At 46.6% G+C, this 15,665-nt stretch overlaps 1 long non-coding RNA gene across 1 annotated transcript; it reads right to left on the reverse strand.

The window, feature by feature from the left end:
* Positions 1-4,392: 4,392 nt before the first annotated feature.
* On the reverse strand, positions 4,393-9,255 carry LOC149916046 (uncharacterized). The gene is made up of 4 exons (XR_016470977.1): positions 8,826-9,255; positions 8,068-8,561; positions 7,611-7,960; positions 4,393-4,688 (listed from the first exon to the last, which is right to left on the reverse strand). It is a non-coding gene; the product is annotated as an uncharacterized LOC149916046 (long non-coding RNA).
* Positions 9,256-15,665: the final 6,410 nt, after the last annotated feature.

The following is a 15,665-nucleotide window of genomic DNA, read 5'->3' on the forward strand; positions in this document are numbered from 1 at the left end:
AAAAGCTGATGGTCTGTTTGCTAAAATGCAGCCAGTATGGACATCCCAGTATAAAAATCTATGGTATGGGAACATTTCTATTACACACGGTTGTTGTCACAGAAAGATTTTCAGTCTTATTGTTGGATGGATGCAGCAGAACAGACAACTGCTGGAATTAATACCCACATTCCTTGCTTCTGGACATTGGACTTTTTACAAATGGAAGGGCTTCCATTAAAAATCTGTGGTCACCTAAATTTTTCAGGTGTATTATTTCTGGATCCTGACTTGTTTGGGTTCTGGACTCCTTCCATCACACCATGCTCCATGTCAAACCCCTCTGAACAAGCGATGCTCCAAATGGCACAGCGCCACGCAGGACATCTCTCTAATAGACTCTCCTGCCTTTTATCTTCTTTCACTTCAAAACACAAAACATTTCCAGGCACTCCAGAAAGCCAGCATGGACTCCACAGTGCCCCAAGATCAATCTGCAGTTTTAATGTACTTTTGTCAGAAGATATTAATGCAGCTAATGGCAACATAATGAGGCAAGGCTTAACCCAGCTGCATGACAACTGAAGGAGATGAATATTATTTCACTGGATTTAGTCCTTTTGTAGAGAAGTGACTTGTCTGTCTGGGTGCCAGACAATTTCCCCTGATGTGAAATCTACCCTTCAGCCAAAAAATAAGAGCTACATTTGACCTTAGGAGCTTAAGCCAACTTAATTTGCGCTGGTAATTTGTGGTTTTGAGGAAGTTACCATCTGGGACAACCATGAGAAACATCAGAAGATCCTGGGAAAAGGTAAAGCACATAAAAGCCATTCATTCACTCCTGGGAATGTGGTCTCAGGTGTTCAGATGAGCAGTGCTGGACAGAGGCAACATCCCTGCATCTCACCATTATTTTCAGGGTGGGATAAATCCTTCCCATCCAGTGCTTGTGCAGGGGTGCTCTACATCTCTTCACTTCCCCAGATTTTGCTTATTTATATGAGAATATTTGCTTATTTATATATCTCTTGATATACTATTCATATATTATTTATACGAATCTCTTGACTCATATAAATGAATTAGATGAATTGTAGAAATCAGTTGGCAATGTCACCAAGTCCAGCATGGCAAAGAGATCGGTGCAGTTCTGATAAAGCCTTTTGCTGCTACTGGGGAAGACAACCCTGCACAGCCCAGCTTGCTGGAGGCCCAGATAGGCAAATATGGGTCTACACATGCACTTCTGCTTCCTTTGGAAAGGCTCCTTAGTTTTTCCTGGCTTAATGCAATTCATGAGAACTGCAGGATTTCACAGCAACCCTTTCAAGTGCCTTCATGCTGAAGGCAGAAAAGTAAACACAAACAGTAAGAAAAAAATAAGATCCTGCCATGGCAAAGCTTGAGAACCCACCCCCCAAGGTGTCCACCCAACCATCCCCAGGAGCCACATGCGTTTCTGCTCTACCCATCACAGCCCCTCTGCAAATAGACCAGAGCTCAGCACTGCTTCCAGCCATACCCATCAGACAGATTTCAGTGGGGATCCATCCAACCATGAGAATGGCATTCATGAATAACCCATCAATTAGCCATCTGCTAAAAAAGCAGAGTCAATTAGACACTTCTTGGTCTCCCTGGGTCAGTGAAGCACTCCCGGGTGGATGGGAGCAGCCGTGAATGGTTCTTCCCATCTCCCATATTTGTGCCACTGGGACCAGGAGCCTCCTACTAAAATAGCTTTCATTCTCATCTGTTTGCTCTTCATATTTTATTTCAGATCTGGGACTAATTTAGTTTAAGATGCACAGTAAATGCATACTGTATGTTGATAAATTATTAGCCTTCTTACATAGCATGCCATTCAGTAAATCCACAGAGAGCTCCTTACCATTCCCTACTGTGAATCAAAGGACATTTGCTTAATAACTCCATATCCAGATGCGTTCAGTGAAGCACAGGGAAAGTGTCATTGTTTACCAATCTGAGAGAATGTCCTAGATCCAAGAAGACATAAATCCTACCCAGACCAGCTGTCAGCTATGCGTGTGCCTCTCTTTGGAAAATCTAGTTTAATAAAAGCAGCACAAACGTCTCCCTACAAGCCTGAGCACAACACAAACAGAGGTGCTGGCTACCAAAACAACGGGCATATGGATTTTCTCCTATGAAAGACTAGCAATAAATTGACTGGGACACAAGCTCTCACCTGCATTAACTCTAGGTAAGTTCACCTTTCTAAGCTCATTCCTTGCAAAAGCTATGAACAGGCTAAAAATTCACCTCCAGTTTCTACTGACTTTTTTGTTTTACTTGTCAACATTACTTTTGAAGCTGGCCTGGAATCCTGTGCTGCCCATTCTTAATTCCTTTTTTTCCTTCCTTATTAGGAACATATTCTACATTGATTTTTTCATATTTTAAGTGACAACAAAAAGCAAGAAGAAGTAATACGAAACTGGAAACACTTTACAGTTGGCAACAAAAAGATGCTTTGGCCAAGTCATAGAATCACAGAATGGTTTGGGTTGGAACGGACCTTCAGGATCATGTAGTTCCCATCCCTGCTATAGCAGGTACAGCTCCCTCTAGCCCAGGTTGCTCACAGCCCCATTCATCCAGCCTGGCCTTCATTGCTTCCAGGGAGGGGGCATCCACAGTCTCAATGGGCAACCTGCTCCAAGTGAAGAACATCTCTTTTAGCTTTGTCTTTTATGAACTGACGAGAGACTGCTCTTTCTCATAACCTCAAAACTGAAATGCAGAATCTCAAAAGTGCAGCCTCTAAAATGGTTGGGTTATTAACTACTGTGCTAAGATTATTTGCTAAATTACAGCATGGAAGTATTCTCCAGCTTATTATTTCCAACAACAGGCATCTTTTATTAAGAAACTCAACTTGAATAATCAAGAACCACCCACTGTGAAATGAATGAAGTATGTTCTCCAGAGAGCACAATGACTTTCTTTACCAGTGCTGTGCCTCAAAAGAATGGCAATACATCCCTGACTTGGCAAATGGGGCTTTGGAAAAGAAATGATGATTTTTTTTTATTATTATTTTTTTCTCTTTCAGACAGATGAAATTGTTTGTTAAATTTAAGCAAAGTCTTAAGGAGTGAGAGGTTAATAAATAGTGAACAAACAGCAGACCTAATGGACCAGCACTAAAGGCAGAGTCCCTTCCTATCCATCAGCGCCTCATTCCAAAGAAACCCAGTGAGTAAAAGCAGTAAAAAGGTGGTCTTTCTTTTCAAACAACATTTAACTCTTAAAAAATGAAATATAGAAGTTAGTGAAAGGGTTTGCTGACACTATCTCTGTTCCACTATCATCACCTCTTCATAGAGAAGAATTCTGGGACTTGCCAGACAGCTGTGCAGGATGAACTGGTTGTTTTGTACCATAGGCTTGGCCAACTGAAGTGGTCTTGAGGTGAGCATGGCTGGGTGCAGCTAAACCTGCCTCCGTGCTTCCTTCCAGACCCGTAGAGACTTCTTCCCTAACTCAGTTAGCAAGAGAATCAACCTAGACCTCATGGCCAGGATGCCCTGTGCTGGGGGAAGCTCCTGTGCTCACCCCTAAGCAGGAGACTTCAATAAGGGAAGATGGCCAGAAAACTCCACTGCAAGGAAGCAAACAGCATGAGCTCAAAGAATTCACCTTCTGCGCAAAGAGAGAGATCTGATGAGGCTCCCTGGTCATCCTGCAAAGGATGAATAAAACTCCAAATCAACCAATTTCACAAAACACTGTGACAAAAATTAAGGAAAAGTGATTTTTTTCTTATTTGGCATGGAAAGAAATTGATGCATTGGTTTGCACTCTACAATCCAGCAAGCTTGAATCTCTGGGTCAGGATGCCTCTTGCACAGTATCAAAGATCTGCACATTTGTCAGCTCTTAACACTTAAGGGACTTCCAGTACATCTTGATTTTATCCAATTTGGTGCAAATTTAAATCTGCTGAGCTTTGCTTGCTGGACAGCAGCAAGAAGGATGAACTGTTCAGAGGCAGCATGATGTAGCATCTTCAAGTCACGCATCAGGAAACTTCTACATAAAGATTTTTCCTTGCCATCTGTACAAATGAAGCTGTCATGCCCATCCCCATGGGCTTCACTCCCTCCTGCAGCAGCAAGACAGGCTCTGCCCTTCTCCACCCTGCTCTGGTGGCAAAGCTTCCCTATCAGCAGCAGTGCTGGGGCAGCCCACTCCTAAAGCTTCACAAGACACATCACTGAGTTCAGATTTGCATTTGGACTCACAACAAAGAGAAACGTATTCTAAGAGGTTCTCTTGGCCAAACTACAAAGCTGGGTTTTTTTGTTGTGTTTTCTTCCTTTGTAAGCGTGTGACATCCTAACAAAGCACAGTCAAAGAAATACAAAGTTTATTTTGTTTGCAAAACTCGTTCAGAAGGCACAATGCTCGCTGTAACAATGCATTGAGCTGTTCCAAGAAACACAGAAATCAGACAGAATACATCCCTCCTCTACTGTATTTGAGCCTTCTCTCTATTTCCATGGAGATTGCAGCTGGAGGGTTACTCTTTTTTTAATTTTACTGGATTTGATGAAGTTCTGTAAAGACTGAACCACTGGGTGCTGGATTTTTCTTCTTTTCTTTTCTTTCTTTTTTTTTTTTTTTTTTGCGACTGACAAAACATCGTTATGTTGTTTGTAGGAATTACGGTTTTTATCTTCCTGTCAACAGAATATGCATGCAAATAGACTTAGATTATTTATAGAGCAACATCAAATTAAACTGCTTGTATAATGACTTAAAACTGGTTATCGCTATCCTGCATAATATCTGTTTAAACACACCACTTGCAACGAGCTTTCCTAATCAAAGGAGGAAACAAAAACACAATGTTGCTAATTTTATGCATGCTGTGCAGCTCTCAGCACTGCAGCGCTGGAGGATGATGCTGTTTTTACCCATATGTGCTCCTCGGTTTCCATAGAGCTTTTTGGAGAGCAATGTGTTGGCCAAATTTTGGATAGACTGGATATAAGGGAAGAAATTTTTCGCTGTAGGGTTAGTAAAGTACTAGCACAGGTTCCCAGAGAGGTGGGGGTGTTCCATCCTTGGAGACACCCTATTTCAGGCTGGAGGGGCTCTGAGCTCCTGATGGAGCTGTGGGTGTCCCTGCTCAGTGCAGGGAGTTGGACCAGATGGCCTTTAAGGGTCCCTTCCAACTCCAATTCTATGATTCTATGCAAAGCTGCTGGAAACATTCAGACACATCCTCTTGCTCCTGCCATGCATTACAGCAGGCTCTGGTCTCTCTTTGCACAGATGCCATTCCCCAGTTGCACACTCACAGCAGTGAGCACAAGATCCCACCCCATGCACACCTATGAGCCACAAACACCATGGGGACACAGGGAGCCCTGTGCAGCCCACAGCCTGTGGTGCAGTGCTTTGTCCCAGGCCAGCAGAACCCCGGCCCATTTCTACATTAAAGCCTGGGCTAATCATTTTGACACACCAGTGCTCCTTTCGTCTTCCCAGCCTTCATGCATAATGGATTTCTTTCTTCAGGGCAGATCACTAATGAGGACAGTATAAGTGTGTTTGTCATTACTCCGTGAGAGCTCTTCCACAGCTATGGCAAAGATCGTTTTGTTTGTTTCTCTTTGCAAGAACAAGCATAGGTCCATCAACTTCATACGTGATGGCACGCAGGAAAGCATGGCTCAGATGCCCTTTCCTGCCAATCCGTGTGGGGAACACATGGCACACCCAGAGCACAGCTGGGGGGAGACAGGGATCACAGAATCACAGAATGGTTGAGTTTGGAAGGGACCTCAAAGCTCATCAACCTCCAAACCATGCTGTGGGCTGGCTGCCCCCACCAGCTCAGGCTGCCCAGCGCCCCATCCAGCTTGGCCTTGGGCACCTTCAGGAATGGGGCACCCCCTGATCTCCTGGCATCTTTTGTCAAGGTCTCACCACCATCTGTGTGAAGAACATCTTCCTAACATCTAACCTAAGCTGCTGCTGCTCCCAGCGCTGTCTCTCTGCACTGTACTCTGCAGTTCTCCATTGGTTTGCAGCAGCCCTGGAGCCCAGCATGGGGCTGCTTTCCACATTTTGCTCTTCCCTTCCTGGCTTTGTCTCATCTGCTCACATCAAGTGAAAGCTGTTCAAATCAAAACTGCTTTCTGGCTGCCTTCCCCCTGGCCAGAGCAATACCTCAGCAATACTGTGAGGGGCCCCACCCCAGCTCCACAAACCCCTCCACCTCTTTCCTCACCCTCTCCTTGCCTTTCTATCCATACACCTGTGACAAGAGCAAGACAGTGTCCTTGTACCAGTGACAGAACTGCATCGAATGTCTGAGAGAAGGATTTACCTGCAGTGACAGTTCATACTGCATTTCCTTGGCTGGAACAGGTGATGATCCCAAGAGATTATGGAAATATAGGATTTATTTCCAAAACCAAACCAAACCAACCAATCAAAACAATAAAAAGGAGCTGGCAGTGTGTGCAGGGCATGCAGGTGGCTCAAGGAGAGCCCGCTCAGCGCTTGCAGGGCAGATCACATCACATCAGAGCATGGGAGAGTGTGACAGGAAATAAATTGGACCTTCAGTCAACCATTTAGAAGTGGAAAGAGCTCCCCGATGGAGGTTATTCAATTTAGTAAGGAAAAAAAATTAAAAAAGAAGAAATGGAGGTGGACACATTTCTTCCTGCCTCTCTATTTTTACCTTTTGGACTCACTCTGCTGGTGATGGAGGAGCTGGTGCCATGGGAAGGGTCATTTTGGTGGCTCTGGTCCACACAGAAGCAGGAATTGCCCTCCATTTATATGAACTGCTATTTTCCTGAATGCTTTAATGATGCTGGGTTTGAAGCATTGCCGTTAACTCATCGAGGAAGGTGCAAAGGATCAAATTCTTCCTTTTTATTTCTGCTGTTCATCATAACTGTAGCCCTGGTTTATGTCACTTATGCATTCACAGGTCTGTGCCAGCTGTGGGATGGGTTCTCCCTTACAATATGGTGCTATTGGCACTGGGAAGAGTGGGTGGCTGAGGAGGAGGAGCAAGGTCCTCCTGTTCTCCTCAGATCCTCTGCCTTCACTGCCCCGTGTTGCTTCCATAAGGAATGAGAAACCATCCCTGATCTCAAAAACGATTGTAGAAGGAAAAAGCAGTGAAAAAATCAAATGAATCATCTTCATTCAAAAGGAAAGAAAGGCCAGGGAAACGTGTATATGCTTACAGCTCCTACACAAACTTCACTTTGCACAGACAAATGCCTATTTAAATGGAAGCAGTCCTACCCTCAGAGCTCACCCTCTGCCCTCTCTTCTGACTCTTGCAGAGCAATTTTTGCTTTCTCCACATTTTCCAGCCAGATTATGGATTCCCTGAACTTTAAAAGTGATTAAGCAGCATGATACTGGCCAGCACGGAAGGCAGGAACTGTTCTGCGGGCATTTCTTAAGCTGTCAGAATCCCTCTGAAAGGCACCTGAGAGCTGCAATCCTCTCAGATTGCCCCGGAGGTGACAGCATTTCTAATACCAGGGGTGCAGGCCAGCAGGACTTTCTGCAAACACATAGCTACATTTTCCTGAAGGTGTAAGGTGCCTGGCTTGTACACGTACATTGCAAATCTGCAGGGCAGGTGTCCTTTCTGCAACCACTCTGCAGCCAAGGAATCCCTTGAGGTGCAGGCAGAGGATGCTGCTCGCTGTGTCCTAAAGGTAGTGCATGCAACAACGTTGGCACAGGAGCCCTCAGCCAAACAGCTCCATGGCACGGCCAGGGAAAGCTACCAGCAGTGCCAGCCCTCTGTTTTCCTGAAACCATGGTAACCAGAGAATGGCTTTAAAAATAATTAAAATAATAAACCTGCTGCATTTCTGGCAGAGAAGATCAGGAGATCGCAGCTTCTGCAAGGTGTGAGGATGCTGTCTCCTTGCATCCCTGATTAAACTGGGGCTATGCTCAGCATCTGCCCAAACACATAATGGAAATTTATCCTGAAGAGCACTGTAAAATGAAGCAGGAGAGGAAACGTCTGCACACATTTGAGCTGAGCAGAGCAGAGCTGACACCAACCCCGTCTGGTGGCTGTGTGGCAGAGGGGACATGCATGGCGTGGGATGGTCACAGCAGGGTCACAGCACAGCTGGCACAGGAGGTGGCACAGAACTAGGAGTCATAATGGGGCTCCTATGGCCTCTGCCAAACACAACCAGAGCAACCCAGTGCTGCCAAGCATGAAAGAAGGGGAAAAAAAAGAAATCATGGAGGGACAGGAAAGCCCAACCAGAGAGAAACTCAAGCTCTGTTCCATCCTTCCCATTTGACAGCTTTTCCATCCTGACTGAAGCACAACGTTGGTAAACAATATCTCGTGTCCTCACTTTCCACTGACATGTTGACGTGCAATTCCTCATCCTTTTTTATTATGCATCCTGAGCACAGCACCCAGAGCCTTCCTGCAGTCACAGCTGACAGCCTGGAGTTCTCCCCCATCGCAGCTAAGGCGTTAATAAAAGCTGTTTTGCTCGCGTTGGTGAGGCTGAATCTGAGCTTAATGGATTTTTCCGCTACAAGAAAGTAAGAAAAGAATTAAAACAGTATTCTGGAATGGCTTAAATCTTAAAGTCACACCGTGATAAGCCAAAGGGAGAAGAAAGTCTTTCTAAAACGTGCCCGGGCTTCAGAGGAGAACTTCAGAAAGAAACATTTTGGAAATAGGGAAGTGCCAGGAGGGCGTTTTCCCCTCAGCAGGCTCTTGTTGGAGGACCTGAAAATTGTACTTAAACACTGAATTGCTCCATTGTTAGAAGCACTTAAAACATAAAACCTACCAGAAACACGTTTCCCTGTGCGGGCTGTGGGAGCGAGCGCAGCTTTTAGATCCGTTGTTATGCAAATCTGCTTCGAGTTTCAAGCTAGGTTAACATCTATTCTCCAGGCAATTAAAATAGGAGTCGCTAAAGTGGTTCTTGCACCGAGGTTAATTTTCTACAGATGTCAAGCGGTGGGTTTGCATTTTAAAATGATGGGAGGAGCCCCGCTCCCCTCTGCCAGGGATGGAGGGTCGCTGGAAGGACATCGGTGTCGGTGCAGGAGCCTGAGGGTTGCAGCTCTGCCCTGACCGCCCCTCAAAGCCAGGTTGAAAATCCCACTTTGCAGCTCCTTGCTGATCCCATCGCAGTCCAAGGGAGCTTGCTAGAAAAGCTCAAGCAACAAACACATCTTCCGTTGTGCCCAGCCAAGATGGCAAGCACCTGAGTGCACCAGGGATATGGGAGCAACAGGAGAGCTGCATTTCCTGCATCTGGGTGATTTAGGCTGGGTTTTCCAACAGGCAGAGCACTGCTGCTTTGTTCTTGCATGAGAGGGTCCCAGCTGCAGGCGCTCAGCACCAGCAGGATCGGTGCAGGGACTTGGGTACCCTAAGGGTGGGCTGAGGGCTGGCTCAGGATGCAGAGCACAGCGAGACAGCAGGGGGGTGATGGGGGGTAATGGCTGTGCAGTTAGAAATCACATTCGTTCAGCCCACGCAGAGGGCTAGTTTCCAAGAGAGCCATTATCTTGGCTCTGGTGTGTGGATATCAGAGCTCCTATGCCCGTTTTATTGGTTAAGTACATGGTTTTATGGCTGTTTATAGCAGTACTCCTGCATACAGAGCAGCAGGGGGGACTGCTGCCTGGGAAGCACTGAGCTTGCATCGATGCCTGTGTGAGCATCCCAACCTGGCCAAGGCTTTTGGATTGGGCGAGCACATGCAGAAGGCTGCCTTAATTTCCAGGTCACGATCCCTGTAAAAACAGCTCCAATCACTTTCTCTTGCTGATGGAAACATTAATAGGGAGCAGGGAGGCAGAGGGAGGCTCACAGCCAGCCACAGGCTTGGAACCACAGCCCTTCGGGAAGCCTCAGCTCTAAAAACAAAACAGAAATGGATGCAGCCCATGACAGCCCACATTTGCACTTGTCCCCTCTCATAGCATCCCTGCTGAATTGCACAACCCCATTTACTCAGCTGTGTTGCATGTGATGCATTTCCCACATCTGGCACAGCAGGGAAAGCAGCTCTTGCTCCTTCCTTGCTAACAGTGGGGATGAGAGGGCCCTGGCAGCACCCACATGTGTGCCTGCTGAGCCCAGCACACACCACAACAAGTGCAGCACGTGGGGCAAACAGAATGAGTAAAACTGAATGCAGTTCTCTCCAACAGGTTTGGAGTTGTCTGAGCACTGCCATGGGACATAAGGAACTGCTCTTGGAGACCTCGAGCCATCCACATCCCTCACCTCCTTACCTCTGAAATGAGTGAAATAGCATCAGCATCCTCTGGGAGCCATTGAAGCAGGCAGGGTTAGATCCTCTGCTTTGCAGAGGTGGTAGAAAAGCAGCACCTCAGCTGCCAGCTCAAAACTTCCACCTTCTTTCCACAGGGCTGAAAGTGAAATTCTCATCATTCATCCATCAGATGAGACATCCGCACTATTTCATTCTGTCTCAAGGGAAACCTGCTTTTGAGATAAAGATAGGCTGGCTGCAGAGATTTTATTTTCCTTTATGTAAATATATGTGTAAAAGGAAGAAAAAAAAAAAAAAAAAACCCAAAACCTGAGGGATATCGCAAATCATTTTCCAAGCTGGTGCATTGCTGTGTGCACAGAAAGTGACTGTGGAGGTGGGTGACTCAAGCTCATATTCAGACACACTTTTGCCAAGACTTTTTATTATTATCATTTCTAATCAAACCAAAATAAAATACCAGAGCTCAGGCTGCTCTGCAGAGCTCTGTGTCCTAGTTCTTCCTGAAGAGGAGGCTGAACAGCCATAAAGCAGTCACTGTACATCCTGAACTTCTCAAGGAAAGGTCAATGTCTCACCCCACAAACATCACAGCCTATGAGCTGTGAGAAGCCTGTATGAACCCCAGCAGCTGTCAGGGTGAGCAGAATAAGAACATGAGAGCAGGAGGGTCCCTGCAGCTGGACACCCTGTCCCCAGCCTTGTCACCCCCAAGGCAGGTGGGTCGTGGCACTGCAGCTCATGCCTGCGCTGTGGAGCTGATGCTACCCTGGGTTGCCCGTAGCAGCTGGGCTCTCACAGCCAGGCTTTAGGATCATGACACCATCTGCTGCACAGCACCCAGGTGCCAGCTAAGAGCTTGGCCTGGGCTGGAGGACACCAAGTGACATCCAGGAACTCTCTTCTCCTCACCCTGTGCAGTTTCCTTCCCAGACAGCATCTCAGCAGGACACCTGTGTGCTCCACAGCCAGGTGCCACCCATGGAAGTCCACAGGCACGCGGACTTCACTGGCAACGAGCTCAAAATACCTCCCCAGTGCATTCAGCAAAAGCAGTAAGGAGATAAAAATTCCTCAGTCAGTACATATGGACAGCTACAGAGAGGCTGTGGGAGGTGGCACGTGGAATGCTGCAGCTGCACAGGCAGCTCTTTGCCCATTTCTGCAGTGTCAGAGCACAGCGTGTGCAGCCCCGCAGCCTCCCCAGCCCACGCGTGCAGCAGTGGGTCCTCAGCTCACAGCATCCCCTGCACAGCCCACACAGCAGCTCTGGGAGGAGAAAAATGGAAATGAGTGGGAGAACACAATGGGCAATGGTTGTGCTTTTGCTTGACACTGAGGAAAATGCTTGGGTGCTTAACTTCCCACCTTTCAAGCCTGATTTTGGCCCCTTGGTACAGTGTGAAACTGTTATGGAGACTGGAGCAGCATTGCTTAAATGGCACTTTTGCATCCCTAGAGGATGCTCTTTAGCTCTGATGTTAGAAATCTGTTGTAGGATGGTGCTAGGACCACGAGAAAACAGCTAACAGAGCTGTGTGCAATTTGCAGTGCATTAATACAGCCTGCAGAAACACCAACCAATGACTGTAATTAGCATATGACTAATTCATTGGGCTATTTTGGTTTCTATTTCATCTACAGAAAGTCTCCTGACCATCTCTCATCTGCATATTACAAACTGGCACGCAGATACCTTGATTTTCTGGTCTAGCCTCCCTGGCAGTTGCTATGAACAGCTCACATTGCAGAGCATACATAAGCCATGAGTGAGCTCAGCTAAATCCTGTTCCAGTCTGTCCTCCTCCCCTCCTGAGCCCTCACACATCCAGCAAATAACAGCCTCTGACCAAACAGCAGAAGGTCTGGACCTCTTCACTGGGGAGATGCGATGCTCCAGAGGAAGAATCAGATCCAAGCTCCAGGTTTCTGTGTAGCAGCTGCCTCTGTGCAGAGCCCAGGTGTGGGACCAGCATGGCTGTGCAGAGCAGAGAAGTGCAATGCTCCACTTGGAGTGCTGAGCCTTTCAGGACTTACCTACTCCTCATCTGACAGTCACGTTGGTTTCGCAATAAATCATACAGCCCTAATGACTGTCAAACCACTTAACCATGGAAAATTGCTTTAACGCTACCTCGGCGCATTAATGAATGATCCTTTAATTAATTCAAATTATTGAGCATTGGTCTTGCTTCCCTGCTAGGCTGGAATGACTTCGTGCCAAAATCAAATGGGAGAGCTGTGTTTAAACTCTCTCTGCAGTCACTATAGGTGTGAGATGCACAGCTCTCCTTTGGGCCAGCAGCAGCCACAGCTTATTGCTGCAATGAGGGAGCATAAGGCTGGAAAGAGGAGGCCTTCAACCTTGAATCTCCTTTGAACAGATCCAAGGAATAAAAGCCTTCCCCCAGCCTTGCAGCCATGCTGCTCCTGCAGGCGTTGGAGCCTCAGGCACAAAGCAACCACAGCCTCTGCAGCATCACCACTGTGCAATGGGATTCCCCAGGGTAGCTGGTAAAAGTCTGAACAGCTCTTTAGATCTTTTCTTTTCATGAAAGTACTAGATTAGGTTATTGATTCGATGCTAATAACATTCGCTTTGATTGTTTATGAAGAGGACTCTAACCTTAGCAAATCTCTTGATACAGGAGCAAATCCAGTGTGCATCACCCAATGGGCCAGTAAGCCAGTGACACCGACCAAGCAACAGTCAGAAACAACAGGTGTTCTGAGAATAGCAGGAATCCAGCTCCAAAGGAGGGACAAGCAGCTGCACACAGAAAGAGCTGAGATGGGATGTTTTCAACTCCATAGTGAAGACAATGTCCAAAGCCTGGAAGCTGAGTGTGGGCACAATCTGCCTTAAAACGAGCAGCAGTTTCCATCTTGGTGGGAGAAAAAACGCTGAAGACATTAAACAGGAAAGGCTTTAAAATGAGATCTGAATGGCAAGATGTTGTCTGCATCTAGGGAAATCAGGGATCCTGCACATGCAGGATGACATGGGCCCTAATGCATACCAGAGAGGAGCAGTACGTAGCAGATGGATGGGAGGAAACCAAGTGTCACTAGAAGCTCCCGAATGAGTCAAAAAGAGAGGAAAAATGAGCAAGGAAGGGTCTGGGATCTCCGGAGCTCAAATTTTCCATCTCACCCTCTGTCTGATGCACTGGGAGGTCATCAGAGACCTCATCACTGCAGCAGAAGAAAGCTCTGTTGCATCCATTGCTGCCCCACAGCAATCCTGGGGAAGGCAATTTTCTGTAAAACAGATGGATTTCCAAAAGCAGTGGATAATATCTCTAATCCACAGTCAGGAGGAATCACAGCATTGATATTAATGGAAGCAGAATTAGGTAAACTCCAGCTACTAAGCAAAATATTCCCCAGCAATCACTATGAGACAAACCTCTCTAGCACCAGCCTACAGCCCGTTGTTAACCATTTCCACGTAGGAATTCATTGCAATGGCAAAAGCCCTACAAGGATGGAAGCTTTCTTTCCTCCTGATGCAGAGGGATAAACAAGAAGGTGAGAGCTGAAAAGACTCACCTCCAATGCTTGAGCCCAGTGGCAAAGCTGTGCTCCCAGCTCCATCCCCTGCCTTAAGGCCAGGCTGGGGAAATACAGGACATGTTTTTGAAAAGGGGAAGAATCACTCCTTCCTAACAACAACTGCCTCCTTTTTAAATGACCAGGATCAGGTTTGACTCTGAAGCAATACAGATGGAGGAGAAATAAAAAACACCACCAGCCCAAGGTGGTAAGGATTTGGAAGCTGTGTTAATTAGAAGCTTTTCCAAAGGAGAGTCAAAGGACTGCAAACACAGACAGATACTGATTTTAGCGAGCAGTGCTAAGTCCCACTGCTGGAGAGGCATCAGCACAATGTCCTCTGCTGGCATCTCCCATTATACAGGGAATGTCTCCAGATGAGGCTGTGCTACACCAGCAGAGTGCAAGCCAGTGATTAATCCGATTGATTTTGGAGGGTGAATACTGCTATATTAAAATGAATTATCTTGTAGCCAGCACCGGAAAAGGATTATCCCCTACATAATGTTCACTGCTCTTTGTAAGAGCCCAAAGGCAGCTGGGTCGTCTGATCAAACCAACATGGCCCATCGTCATTGGATCAGGGAGGAGGAATTGATTTTTCCTTCTTCTTAATGACAACATGTAGTGCAGCAGCTTTATGCACTACTCAACAGAGACCAAGGTTATTTAAGAGGATTTGAAAATAGCCCATATCTGAAATGGGTTGGCTGCTTATTCGTTTTCTTCCAGGCACAGGGAAGTGCAGAACAAGTCACGATTAATGTGTTTGTTCTTCAAACACAGTTGTGGCCATCTCCTTTTCTGCTTTAGTCAGGGAAGTCCAGAATGTGGAAGTGATTTTGTTTATGAGCATCAAAATGGGCTCCTTTGAGTGTTACATGTGTCCTCTTAGTGAGGGCCCAAGAAGGCCATTTAATAATTTAGAACTTATCCAGGGGACTGAGTGTTTTAGTTTATCCCCACATGAACATTAACTCTGAGGAAATTCTTCCAGGTTAGTGCACTAACCAAGGAAACCAGGTCACATCCACCCAACAAGCGTGGATTACCTGTGCCAGCAGAACTGCCTTCTCATCAGAGACTTGCTCACTCTGTACTTGTCCTAGACCATTATTTTCACTTTCCTGAGATGCACTGTGAGGAATACCGCAGGGAGCAGACATCACTTCTTACAATTTGTACTGCACAGGTCTGTGAGTCGGAAACAAGGGCTGCAAACACCGAGATGTGACAGATGTAACGTCCCCTCACACAGCTCCCCATCCTCCACAGGTGTGCAGAAGGAAGGAACCACCACAACCAAACACCCAAAGCCCACAGACCCAGGAGCCCCAGAGCCCAACAGCTGCTGAGCACTGACCCCAAGCCCTGGAGAAAAGCTCACCCTTGCCAGCAGCTTCTTCATGGAGTGAAACACCAGTGATAAGAGGACCGTCATTTTTGGCACAATAAACCCAGATACCTGCATGGAATCTTCCAGACTGCTGGAACCAAGTATACGTGGTCCAGGTAACAAACCTTGCAGCAGCAGAGCCAAGCCTTGGTGTGATTATGTGTAGCAGAAAGGCTGAGCTTGGTTTGCCACCTCCTGTGGTGGTTGAGATGAGATGGTGGGTTTTGTTGCTCCACATCCCTTGGTACCCCATGCAGCATATCCAGCTCTGTGGGCTCAACTTATGGGTCTTAAGGGTTTACCTGTTTTTGCAGGCTGATGGTGATGGGTTCACTTGATGAACTTGATGAACTTAGTGGTCTTTTCCAACCGTAATGATTCTATGATATAAATGATGCACGGAGACTCGGACCACAAGGGTAAGC

Source organism: Phasianus colchicus, chromosome 14, assembly GCF_987193195.1.
Source record: "Phasianus colchicus chromosome 14, bPhaCol1.hap1.1, whole genome shotgun sequence".
Classification (NCBI taxonomy): Eukaryota; Metazoa; Chordata; class Aves; order Galliformes; family Phasianidae; genus Phasianus; species Phasianus colchicus.